The 12,104-nt window shown below is 35.8% G+C and overlaps 1 protein-coding gene across 1 annotated transcript in view; it reads left to right on the forward strand.

Moving 5' to 3' along the window:
• The window catches only part of CSMD1 (CUB and Sushi multiple domains 1), a 1,184,580-nt gene that overhangs the window by 588,749 nt on the left and 583,727 nt on the right, over positions 1-12,104 (forward strand). The gene's annotated exons all lie outside the window — the stretch shown is intronic.

The raw sequence follows: 12,104 nt of genomic DNA on the forward strand, positions 1-12,104 counted from the left end.
CATTTACATGCGTGATACCTATAGCAATTTTATAGCAGGATCTGTCAAATGCTTTTGTAATTTTCCGCTTTTGGAAATTTTCTTTCAGGAGGCAGTACCTTGAAATCTTCAGACAGAGAATTTTTGAATGATAAAAGCTGGAGGAGACCTCTGGTTGTCCAGTCCAGCTCCTGCTCAAAGTAGGGAAAACTTCTAAGTTAGGTCAGGTTGTCCAGGTCTTTCCCTAGTAGAGATTACTTATCTCCATGGACAGAGATTCTAAAGCTTCTCTGGAAGCCTGTTACAGTGCCTAACTGTCCTCATATGCAAATCCAAGTGTAATTATCTTTTTACAGATTATGTCCATTTATCCTGTTCTAGACCTGTGAGAAGATTATGGCTCCTTCTTCCCTATATTGAGCATTGCAGTTAGATCTCACAGTGTCCTCTTGTGTAGGCTGAAATGTCCATTTCCCTCATTCTGTAGTCTCATACATTATGTTCTTAGGCATCTTAACCATTTTAGTGGCCTTTCTCTGGACTTGTTGTAATCTGATTTTTTGTACTGGGGATTCCCAGCTTGGACACAGTATTCCAGGTGGGGCCCCCTTAGTGTCAAGTAGATGTGCTAATCATTTCTCTTTAGCTGCTGGCTATACTTTTACTTATGCAACCCATTATGAGGTTAGTTTTCATTGCTGCAGTTGTGTACTGCTGAATCAGTTTGTGTTCCATCAGGTTGTTTGTCAGGTAGCAAGTATTTTTGCATGGCATGATCTTGTTCAAGTTGCAGGATTTTGCATTTCTCTTTTGAATTTAATGAGATTCCTGTCTGCTCTTTCTTCTGTCTTGTCAAAGTCTGTCTGCAATCCTTGTCAGGATGTGTTCAATCCTATATTCCAGATACAAGATGCAGTGGATATTATATAGATAATAAGTGAATATTATAGAGATTTAGCCCCAATATGAATCCCGTCTGCAAATAACTGACCATTAGCTTGAATCTGAACAATTGGCCCCTGCCATCTGGGCCTCATGGTCTTGTCAGTTTTTCACTCACTTCCAGTCCATATGCTCTTAATTTGGCTACAAGCATATAGCAGGGAACAGTATTGTGAAAATCTTGTTAAAGCCAATCTAAATCCTTTCATAAAAAAGGCAATCAGGTTGGCCAAGAGTTATTTATATTGGCAAAAGCTGTCCCTATTCACCTTCTTGTCCTTCATGTGCTTGGGAATGATTTTCAAAAGAACATTCTTCATAATCTTCTGGAGGTCTGAGGTGAACTTGACAGATATATAGTTGCCAGAATCCTTCTTGACTTTTTTTTTTTGAAAATGATAAATGAAAATTTATCTTTTCTCTCATCATTGAGATTCACCCTTGACTGTCACAACCTTTCGAAGATGCTAAAGATCAGCTGTACACTGTGGCACACCAAGAACCCCTGGATACATACTGTTGAGTACCATGAAATTGCATATATCCTGTTAACTTGTATAGTCCCTAAATTGTTCCTCCTATGCTGTGTGTACTACTTTTCTCCCCAAAACTAGTTAATTTCTTTGAGAATTAGGATGTCTGAAGACAGCCTTTGCTAATTATGAGAGGCAAAGATATCATTGCTTCGGACTTTTCCATGTCTTTGTCACAAGATCACCAACCCAATGAACAGCAAGCCACTAAGGCCTTCTTTTTCCTTTGTTGTTGATATAACTGTAGAGTAGCTTCTAGAATGACTGCTCTTCATGTTCCTCAACAGTGTAACTCCATCTGAGTTTCGGCCTTCTTCCTTTCATCCCTGTGTTCCTGAGCAATACTTCTGTATTCCTTTTGAGCAGATTGTCCCTGCTTTCACCTTTTGTACATTGCTGTTTTGCATTTGAGTTAAAGCACTTCAGTCAGGAATTCCCTGTTCAACCCTAGCCGCCTCCTACTATGACTACTCATTTATGTACATAAAGAGATGGATCACTCTTGAGCTTTGAGGAAGCTGCCCTTGAAGTCAAACAAGCTCTCCTGGGCCCCTTAGCTCTTCAAGGCATCATCCCATGAGAGCCTGTCTACCACTTCACAAACAAGTTGAAATCTGCTCTGCTGAACTCCAAGGAGTTTATTATACTACTTGCCTTCCTTACATCTCTCAGGATCTTCAACTCATGGTTATGGGAACTGCAGCTGGTGTTAAATATCACTTTTTTTTTTTTTTTTTTTGAATGGTTCTTTATTTCTACACCTAATTGCCTTGTCCAGTGCCTACATTAATATATACATTAATATATATATATATACATATATATATATTCATTGGACTTAAAAAGCCGGTGGATTGCTGTCCCTCTGCTATGCTCCTCTCCACAGAGATGCTGGGGTGATTAAAGTATCCAGTGAGAACCTGAACCTGTGATTGGGAAGCTTCTATTTATTTAAAGATTTTGACCTCTTCTTCTTGATCAGGTGGTCTGTAGCAGACATTCACCACAACGATCTCCTTTTTGGCTTTTCTCTCTCACTCTAGTCCATAGGAAAAAAAACATCATTGTTGTCTGTCATACAGCAGACCTCTGTTCATTAACGGTCCTGTTTTATGTAGGGTACAGCTTCTCCTTTTCTTTCTGTTTTTTATATGAGCCTGTGCCCATCTGTCAGAGCACTCCAGTCGCGTGAGCTATCCTAATAAGTCTCTGTAATCTCAATGATACCTCAGTTTTGTGACTTTAAGTGCACTTCTAGTTTGTCCGGTGTGCTTCCCATGTGGCATTTTTTGTGTACAGGCACTTAAACTGAGCTTCCAGTCATGTTGCTTTCTGAGGAGGAGAGAGAGAAACTTTCTTTGTCTCCTTCCTTTGTCTCTTTCATCTCCCTTATTCCTTGAAGGGGATCCCGTAGTTAAATAAGTCAAAGCTCTGTTGCCCAGCATCAGCTGCTTGGTCAAGTGTTCTGCAGGAACCTGACATTCCTGCATCGGCTTATCCCTCTTGGCTTCTGTACACCCTAATCCCAGAGCCATATCGACACCCTTTGCTGCTCAAATTCTCCCTAGGCAGTATTATTGATACATTCATGGATGACAACTACAAAGGATAGTAGTTGTTTTCTGTAATAATTTGTGAAGGTTTATTGTGACTGAAGGGTTTTATAATATAATTTGTCACAGCAAATAAATATGTTATACATTTCACTGCTAAAAAAAGTACAAGAGTTAATAACCACAGAACCAACAGAGATTTGAGTCATGTCTGCTGCTTGTATTTGATTTCAAGTAGTACACAAAAGTTTTTTTGTTTTGTTTTATTTTTTAACCAGTTCTTTAAATACCATAAGAAAACACATTCTGTCTAACCTGTCAGTTGTCTGATCTTAGATGCATTTTTGTCCTTCTAAAAAGTGGTAGTAATCAGGTTTCAGAAAAATATACATGTTGTAATTTCATGATGTCATCAGTGTACTAAATATTTGTTCTGTTTCTGCAGATACTGACCATTTTGGCGGTGCAGTATTAAGTATATGAGATGTGATGGCACTATACATACAAACGTCAATAACAGGAATGACATTTTGCTTATGATTTGTATTTCTATGAATTTGTCCTGTTAATAAAAGCTCGGGTGTGGTCCTATACCCTATGTAGAACTTGCATGAAATGCAGACTCCTGTGTACCTCCTGCCAAGAAATGCAAATCATAACACAAAAGTTATTTAACAGTTAATGATTTCTGTGGAGTGGAGACATTGCCTTAAAAGACTTTTTGAGTTCATGTGGGATACGGATTTAATGATGGATTTTAAGCATTCGTTATTTTATTTCATTTTATCAGTCTGGAACATATGCTATGGGGTAGCCATTTCTATTCACTGTATCTTCAAGCAAGGAATGTTCCTCTTTTGTTTCTTTAAGGATCTTGGTCTTTTCCATGAAAGCACCTTTTGTTATAGCTTTTTTTTTTCCAGATGGTGTTCTTTCTAGTCATCATAAACTCATTTCATGGCATCCATACAAGATAATACAACAGAGCTAAGTAAAGCTACATGATTTATATACTTAAAAAAAAAAAAAAAAAAAAAAAAAAAAAGGTAATACCCTTATTCTTCATGGTATGTTTCACTGATGCTGGCAAACTACTATTTTCTGCAGTTTTGTTGCTTAATATTTTCAGAAGGATTAAGAAGCTGTGTGAAGTAATTTATACATTGTCTAACTAAACAAATGCTGCTTCTACTAGAAAAAAATTCCCTATGAATTACAAACCCTCAAGGAAAATATATACAATATTCATTCTTGTAGCCACAGTATTGCCTCTCTGGCTGCTACTCAGTATAGCCCTGCAGAGGGCTGTCTAATGGGACAGAACTGAACTGCAGGTTCATTGATGGCTTGTAATGAATTTTTGATCAAAAATCGTAATTAATTACAAGCAAATCGTGTAGCAAATATCATTTATTTGTTTTTAGAGTGTTTACATAACTTGAGTGTTAAGACATTTGCTTTATCTCTTTTTTTTTTCTTTTCTGTATTTCTTCAATACACTTTTGACTTATTGAATTAAATGACTTTTTTTTTTTTTTTTTTTTTTTGTGAAATTATGGCAACTTCCAATCTGAAAAAGGATAGGAAACAACCCCAAAAGAAAAGTTCAAAGACAAATTTTGAAAAGATGAAGCTATTATTAAAACTCACTCACATTTCTCCTTGTAAAAGTTAACCAGGAAATTTATCAAGAATTTCTGAAAGAAAAGGAAAGTATTACAAAATTGTTGGCCTACAATTTTTTTGGCTTAGAAAAAAAAAAAAAGGTCTTTGTTGTCTCTATCTTGGCTACTGTAACAGTGTCACCCAAAATGTCTTCTTTCATGTTGGGACTGAAATACTGTTCAGTAAATTCTGAAACATTTTCAAAAATTAATTTCATCCTCTACAGTAACTCCACTAATAGCTGATTTATGACATGTGACTACTTGTAAAAGGAACTTTGTATAATTAGGTTCTCAATTCTCAGTAATTCTGAGAATTCCTAGTTGATTATAGCTGCATGAGCCTAGATTTTTATGAATCCAACATTAGGAATACAAATTAAATTAGTGATATTACAAGTATAACCTTTTTCATGCAAAGAAAATAGATGTGAGAAGAGCATGTAATAGTTACACTACATGTTTATAAGAATATAAAGACACTGTAATATTGGTGGGAAAATAAACAAACCATTAAAGGAAATCATGTCAGAAAGGTCCGTAAGGATCAAGTAATAGTTAATCAAGTTCCAGATTAAAAAACCAAACAAACAAAAAAACCAAACTGACCCAAACCAAACAACCAAACAAAACCCAAGCAGTTATTGGATAAAAGCTTTTGTGGAGAATATATAATGAAGAAGGTGTTCTTGGAATAGATAAAGCAAGAAAAGAAAATGAGTTTGTAATTCAATTAATTCAATACAATTAGGTAAACTTAATACAGAGATTCAGAACTTATATTTTTAAAACACTTACCAAAGAGAAATTGATGTTTGTGGTGCTATTCATGCTTTCTAAGGTAGCAAATAATTCTTTTACATCATTTCTACTCAGATCCTGAAGTTCAAACAAAGAGGATTTTGTAAGTTTAAGGAGGAGAAAAAGATATCTTCATCCAATCAATTATCTATATAAACATTTGTAAATCACACTTATGGTATGGTTCCCACTCTAAGAATGGCTCTGTAGGTCAGATTATACAGGCTGTTACTTCTGATTCTACTATCTTACCTTTATTCTTCCATCTTCTTTAGATAAAATTTGACTCTGTTTGGAAGCTTGCTATTAAACAAACAAACAAACAAACAAACAAAAAACAAATCAAACAACAACAACAACAAAAACACTCTTAGAAAAAAGTACACCACTCCTAGAACAGAATAAATCACAGAATCACAGAATCACAGAATTGTAGGGATTGGAAGGGACCTCAGGAGATCATCAGGTCCAACGCCAAAAGCAGGTTCCCCAGAGCAAGTTGCCCAGGTCCAGGCGGGCCTTGAATATCTCCAGAGAAGAAGACTCCACAACCTCCCTGGGCAGCCTGTTCCAGTGCTCCGTCACCCTCACTGTGAAGATGTTCTTTCTCATATTGGTGCAGAACTTCCTGTGTTCCATTTTGTGGCCATTGCCCCTTGTCCTGTTGTGTTACAAAAGTAAGAAAATGTTTATTTCAGGTCTAATTTGAGCTGAAGATCCAGGTAAACCTGCACAAACACGATCAGAAATACACCACCATGTCCAGTAAGGCTATTTGATTGTTTTTTTTGTCTCCACTTTTTCCCTCAAAAAATTTATAACCGAATCAAGAAGCGATGTCCAAGAACAAACTCAACAAAAGCTAGCATCTTTCCCCAAAAGGTTTTCTTCCCCCTCCCCAACTGTTTTTGTTTTGTTTTGTTTTGTTTTCATAGAAAAGCTTGGGGAAAAATAAAAAGTAAAGAAAAAGAAAATAACAATTCTGCTTATTGATTTTGCATTACAATGATAAACTGAGTCTTATTCTTAGACTAAAATGCCATATTCCTGCCTGAGCAATTTTGTACATTTTCAAAATAATCTGAAACTGTACATGCTTAAGATGAGAACAAAATTGAATGAAAGTAGCTGGGACTGGTCAAATAAGAAGTCAGGGAAGTGTTTCATGGAATGCAGATAGGGTAATGTTGTATGATTTCTTACAGAATAATGCACACCCAACACAGCAACAAGCACTCTAATATTTATTTGTGTGGAAAAGTGTGTATATAACCACAGATATATTTATGTTTATATTTATTTGTGTTAACATGTATCAGTTAATATTATGACATGAATGGAGTTAAAGCTGTCAACTAGTCATGAGTGGTGTTCCCCAGGGGTTGGTGTTGGGGCCCATCCTCTTTAATATCTTTATTGATGATTTGGATGAGGGAATTGAGTGCACCCTCAGTAAGTTTGCAGATGATGCCAAGTTGGCAGAAAGTGTCAATCTTCCAGAGGGTAGGAAGGCCTTGCAGAGGGACTTGGACAGGTTGGATCAATGGGCAGGGGCCAATGGAATAAGGTTCAACACAGGATTGGGGCGGGGTGGCTGGAAAGATGTGCAGAGGAAAGAGTTCTGGGTGTGTTGGTCAGTACTCACCTGAACATGAGCTGGTGGTGTGCCCAGGTGGTCAAGAAGGCCTACGGCATCCTGGCTTGTATCAGCAGGACCAGGGAGGTGATTATCCCCCTGTACTCTGTGCTGGTGAGGCCGCACCTTGAGTGTTGTGTTCAGTTTTGTGCCCCTCAGTACAGGAAAAACGTCAAGGCCCTGGAACATGTCCAGAGCAGGGCTACAAAACTGGTGAAGGGCCTGGAACCCAAGTTGTATGAGGAGCAGCTGAGGGCACTGGGGTTGTTTCGTCTGGAGGTGAGGAGGCTCAGGGGAGGCCTTATTGCTCTCTATGACTACCAGAAAGGAAGTTGCGGGGAGCTGGGGGTCAGCCTCTTCTCGCAGGTAACTAGTGATAAAACTAGAGGGAATGGCCTCAAGATGTACCAGGGGAAGTTCAGGTTGGAAATTAGGAGACATTTCTTCTCAGCAAGAGCAGTCAGGCATTGACTGGTTTGCAAGGGAGATGGTAGTGTCACTGTCCCTGGGGGTGTTCAAGGATCTGGTGCGTAGGGACATGATTTAGTGGGTGACATTGGTTGTAGGGTGATCATTGGACTAGATGTTATTGGAGATGTTATTAATTATTCTATGATTCTTTAAAATGGAAACTATTTTCCCAAACCATAGTTTTCTGCAATCCTAGCAAAATCCAATTCTACAAGAAGAGCAATCCAAATTATTCTGAAGTGCCCTTTGAAAACCCCAGAGAGAGAAATAAAATTCATCTTAAATGCATGGACTAATAAGTATTTAATTAATTTGAAAATGATCAACAGCAAAAGGAGAAGTTGAGAAAAGCAGACAAACTGATTAGAGCACTCATCTATGATATGGTACACCTGGATTCAAGTGATCATAGAAAAAATAAAAACAAAAAAAACCACCTACAACCTTTTGACATATTTATAGTTTTTAGAACACAGAAAAGAAGCAAAGAAGCCCAGTGTTTGTTCTTTGCCTATCCAAAATGAAGGCTATACAAAACAAAATTTGATAGAAGGTTAGCTGAATATTTTTATAGTTAAAGAGCAGGCTTCTCTAAATTAGAATTAGATAAAATCAATGAGTTGTCTGATGAATGTGTAATGCTACCTTTGTAACACTTAGCTATGGTTTTGGTATTTATGAATCTGGCAGCTTAGCAGCTTGACAGTTGGCTCTGAGATAATTTATTTTTAAACTTGGCATTGGTATACTATGGTTTGTTTTTATATTTTTATCAGTAAGACATTTTAAAATGTTAATTTAAAATATTCCAAAAAGGCATTTAACTAACTCCTCATATTAACCATATCTAAATATCCAAGCATATATCTATGGAAGTAATCAATTACGATTATTTCATGGATGTGTTTTCTGTACTGAAGAATTTTATTAAATGAGGTACAATTACGTACTTTTTCACAAATGAGCTACAGAAAAATGCCATTTAATAAAGAATTGTATAAAGAACTGCTTCAGTGATATTTTTAATAAGCCATGCTAAATAATTTATGCCCATGGTTCATTTAAAACTGTCTAAAGCTGCAATTTTCTTTAATTGATAAGCCTTATGAAATGTGACTTGAAATGACAATATGTCATTTGTTGAGAATTTATAAAATGTCACAAGTTTTTAATTGGATCTATTCTGTTGCTAGTGATAAAGGGTAGGGAAATGACTACAAGTTACATAACAAGAAAAAAAAAATTCTGTATTACTATGAATTCAGAGCACTTAATTCCTGACTATGGAGAGATCCAAATGTTTGTAGCTTTACACTTCAAGTAGTCATTTGTGCTGATACAAACAGCACTTTGTGCAGTTGCTCACAACTTCAAAATAACCATGAGTGCTTGGAATTAATTATTTGCACATTTTAAAAAGCAATTTGTTAATCACTTAAGAGTTTGTATTGTTGAAGCCTCAGGCATTAGCTACTATAAAATTACTCCAAGCATGCTGATGCATTAAGATTCTCCTAATAATGTCCTATCTGTCTCAGAATTATCAAATAGAGAAGCCCATGGCCAAGAGGTGATCAATGCAGGGAAGCCAACTAGCTCCCATGCCAGCTCGTAAAACACAGCTCATGTCCGTATAGCCAAACTATCTAAGCAGTGTGGCCACATCCTGCCTGCCTTAGTTTCAACATTCAACAGTCTGGTTACCTTAGTCTGGATGCCGTCTCTGAGTGAGGAAGTCTCCAACGTCCAGACTTCTGGAACATGGAAACTGTCAGAGGAAAGACAGATTTCTCTGTTCAGACCTGACTAATGTTCCCTTTCCATTTCTGAGCTAGCTTGGTTTGTTGCAGACCTCTTAGAAATGCCATTCCTGAATAGGTTAAAAAGCTGTGCATCCCTCTGGGCAGATATCTGAAGTAGCCTGAGTTCCTCTGAGTTTTCATTGGTAATGCACACTGTATAAATTTAGACTTTGGTATGTGATTTCCAGAAATAATCAACCACATAGCCTTCCTTGTCAGCTGTAAAATTCAAAGCTTTATGGCTCAAAGCTTATTCCAGGGCTCTGCAGCATAAACACTGAGTAGCATTGAAATTACCACTAGTATGTTACTTAATACCAGTATAAACACAGTGGGAGATGGTGTCATTGAGGATGTTGTCATAACAAAATTTAACAGCAAGCAGCCAGTACCAAAGAGCCATGGCTGACCTAGTGAGTTCATTACGCATCTTGCTGGCTGCCCTGAATGGGAAAAGCCTGTTTGCTGTCATTGAAGAGTACAGGTAGAACCTGTACACTTTCATTAACTGGAGCACTTATTCATATAAGTTTTTGGTTCTTAAAATAAATAAATCAATAAGCAAGTCCCACAAAGTTATGACAAAATATGAAAAAGCAGGAAGCCTGAAAAAAAAAAAAAAAAAAAAAGTGTGGAAATCATCAGGTTTTTTTTTTTTTTTTTTTTTTTTAGTGGTTCACTCAAACTCAGATAATGATGATGATCACACTGGAAATCTTGCTGTTAGTTTCTGTACTGAAGTATTGGCATATTACGCATCAGGTTAATTTGTTTTTCTTTGCTGGGTTAGATGATGATCTGAAATTAAGTACTCAAAAACTGCACAGTTTAAAATAAAATGGAAGAAAGTGTAATTTTAGATTTTAGATTTTAGATTTAGATTGGATAATAAAACTTGATTCTCCTTTCTAATTTCTTATTTCAAAAGAATTTTTAAATTCTTGTAGTCTTTGCATGTATTATGCTTCAGAAATTTTGACTCTGATCCCTGACTATCCATGAATTCTTTAAACTTCACTTTCTTTCACCTTTTGTCCAGCAGATGCTTAATAGCTCTTTCAATATACACTGTACTGGAGGCCAGGAACTGAGGGAGGAACAAAAAATAATATCAGGGCCCAGAAAGTAAGACATGAAATTTATTGAAAAGATACAGCTTTGAGACATTTGTGTGCCAACAGATCATGACACTTACAAAGCTTGAGGTGGCCAAGCTTGTATATACGTTTATTCATGCCAAAGTTTACTTAGCAAAGTGAAGATGACTAATTACTTGAATCTCTTCAGCAGTATTTTCTTATCTTTATAATCAAAGTAATGTTTGGTACAATGCTTAAATGTTAAGAAATTATTCTACTTCTGCCTTTCTCCCAATTCTCCCTTTAATTCTAGTTTCCTAAAATTAGCTATTTTTCCTCTTTTAGTAGTCTCCTTTTTAAAGTGTCCAACCACAATATTAATCTTCCTTTGATTTAAATGAATCCTTTTTCCTTTAAATCTTCCTTTAAAACTCACTTTCACTGACAGACTCTCAACTGTGATTGAGAGGAGCAGCTCTACTCTTACCTCTATGTTGCTTTAATTGTCTTTTCACTCATTATCCTAAAAAGACTGTAAGTTCCTTGTGCCATGCACCTTGTCAAGCTATTTGTTTTTAAATCAAATGCACTTACTAGTATGTAAATAATGTCTAATAATAATAGCAGTAAGTAGAGATGACAAAATGGGTAAAAAATGGAATGCTTCTTGTGTGATCATTCACCTATGCAGAAATATTTTAATTAGCATTGTTGTAGCTTTCATAGCCACATTATAACACATCGAAAGCTACTTGATGAGTTTTTAAATTTTTATGCCAATGAATTGCATAGATGACATGTTAATTTTATTTATTTACTTATTTATTTTTAAAATGTGTTTTAATAACAAAATAATTCTTGAAAGCTTTCAATGAAATCTTAGGGGAACAGGAAAAATACAAAAAGTCTGCTCAATCTTTGGTAGTGTATTGACATTCCAGACCGGAGAGAAAATTATTTTGTTCTTTAATTTATGAAATTTTATTAATAACTTCAGAAAAGTAAAATTGTTAGTAGGTGATGATAGGTGAACCTTGGAAAGTCCATCTGGGAACAAAATGTTCTGAATTTATTCACCGTGTATAAACATCCTGTTTCAGAACAAATAGCTACAGAATGGTTTATGTGTTTTTATTAATGCTTCCTAGTTTAGGACAAGAACTTGATTTATAAGAATATTTTTTTCTGCATTTTTTTTTTTAGTTATAAAAAAATAAACAACATGTTAGAAAACAAATGTTCAGTATTTTTTTTAAATTCATATCACAGAGAGACTAAATGTATTTCTGTTCCCAGTTCTTTCTTAGGCTTCTTCTGTGGATATTTTCACACAACCAAAGTACATTTTTTTTTTCAAATAGTCTTGTACTTGGTGTCCATGCTGAATTTATGCCTGTTTGCCACTTGTTTGCTACTAAAGACTCACCAGCAAGGGAAAAAAAAAAGTCAAAACACAACCCAAAAATCTTAGCAGATTAAATGCCAGAGAATGTTCTGTTATATTCACCTGGATATAATTTTATTTTTATCTATATTCTTGTATGTATCTATTTGTGGGTACTCTATGCATAGCAGAGAAAAGCTTAATTTGGTATGAGAGAAACAGGATGATGTTTCATGTATTTAAAATAAAACTTCAGCAGT

Source organism: Aythya marila (assembly GCF_965140915.1).
Source record: "Aythya marila genome assembly, chromosome: 3".
Classification (NCBI taxonomy): Eukaryota; Metazoa; Chordata; class Aves; order Anseriformes; family Anatidae; genus Aythya; species Aythya marila.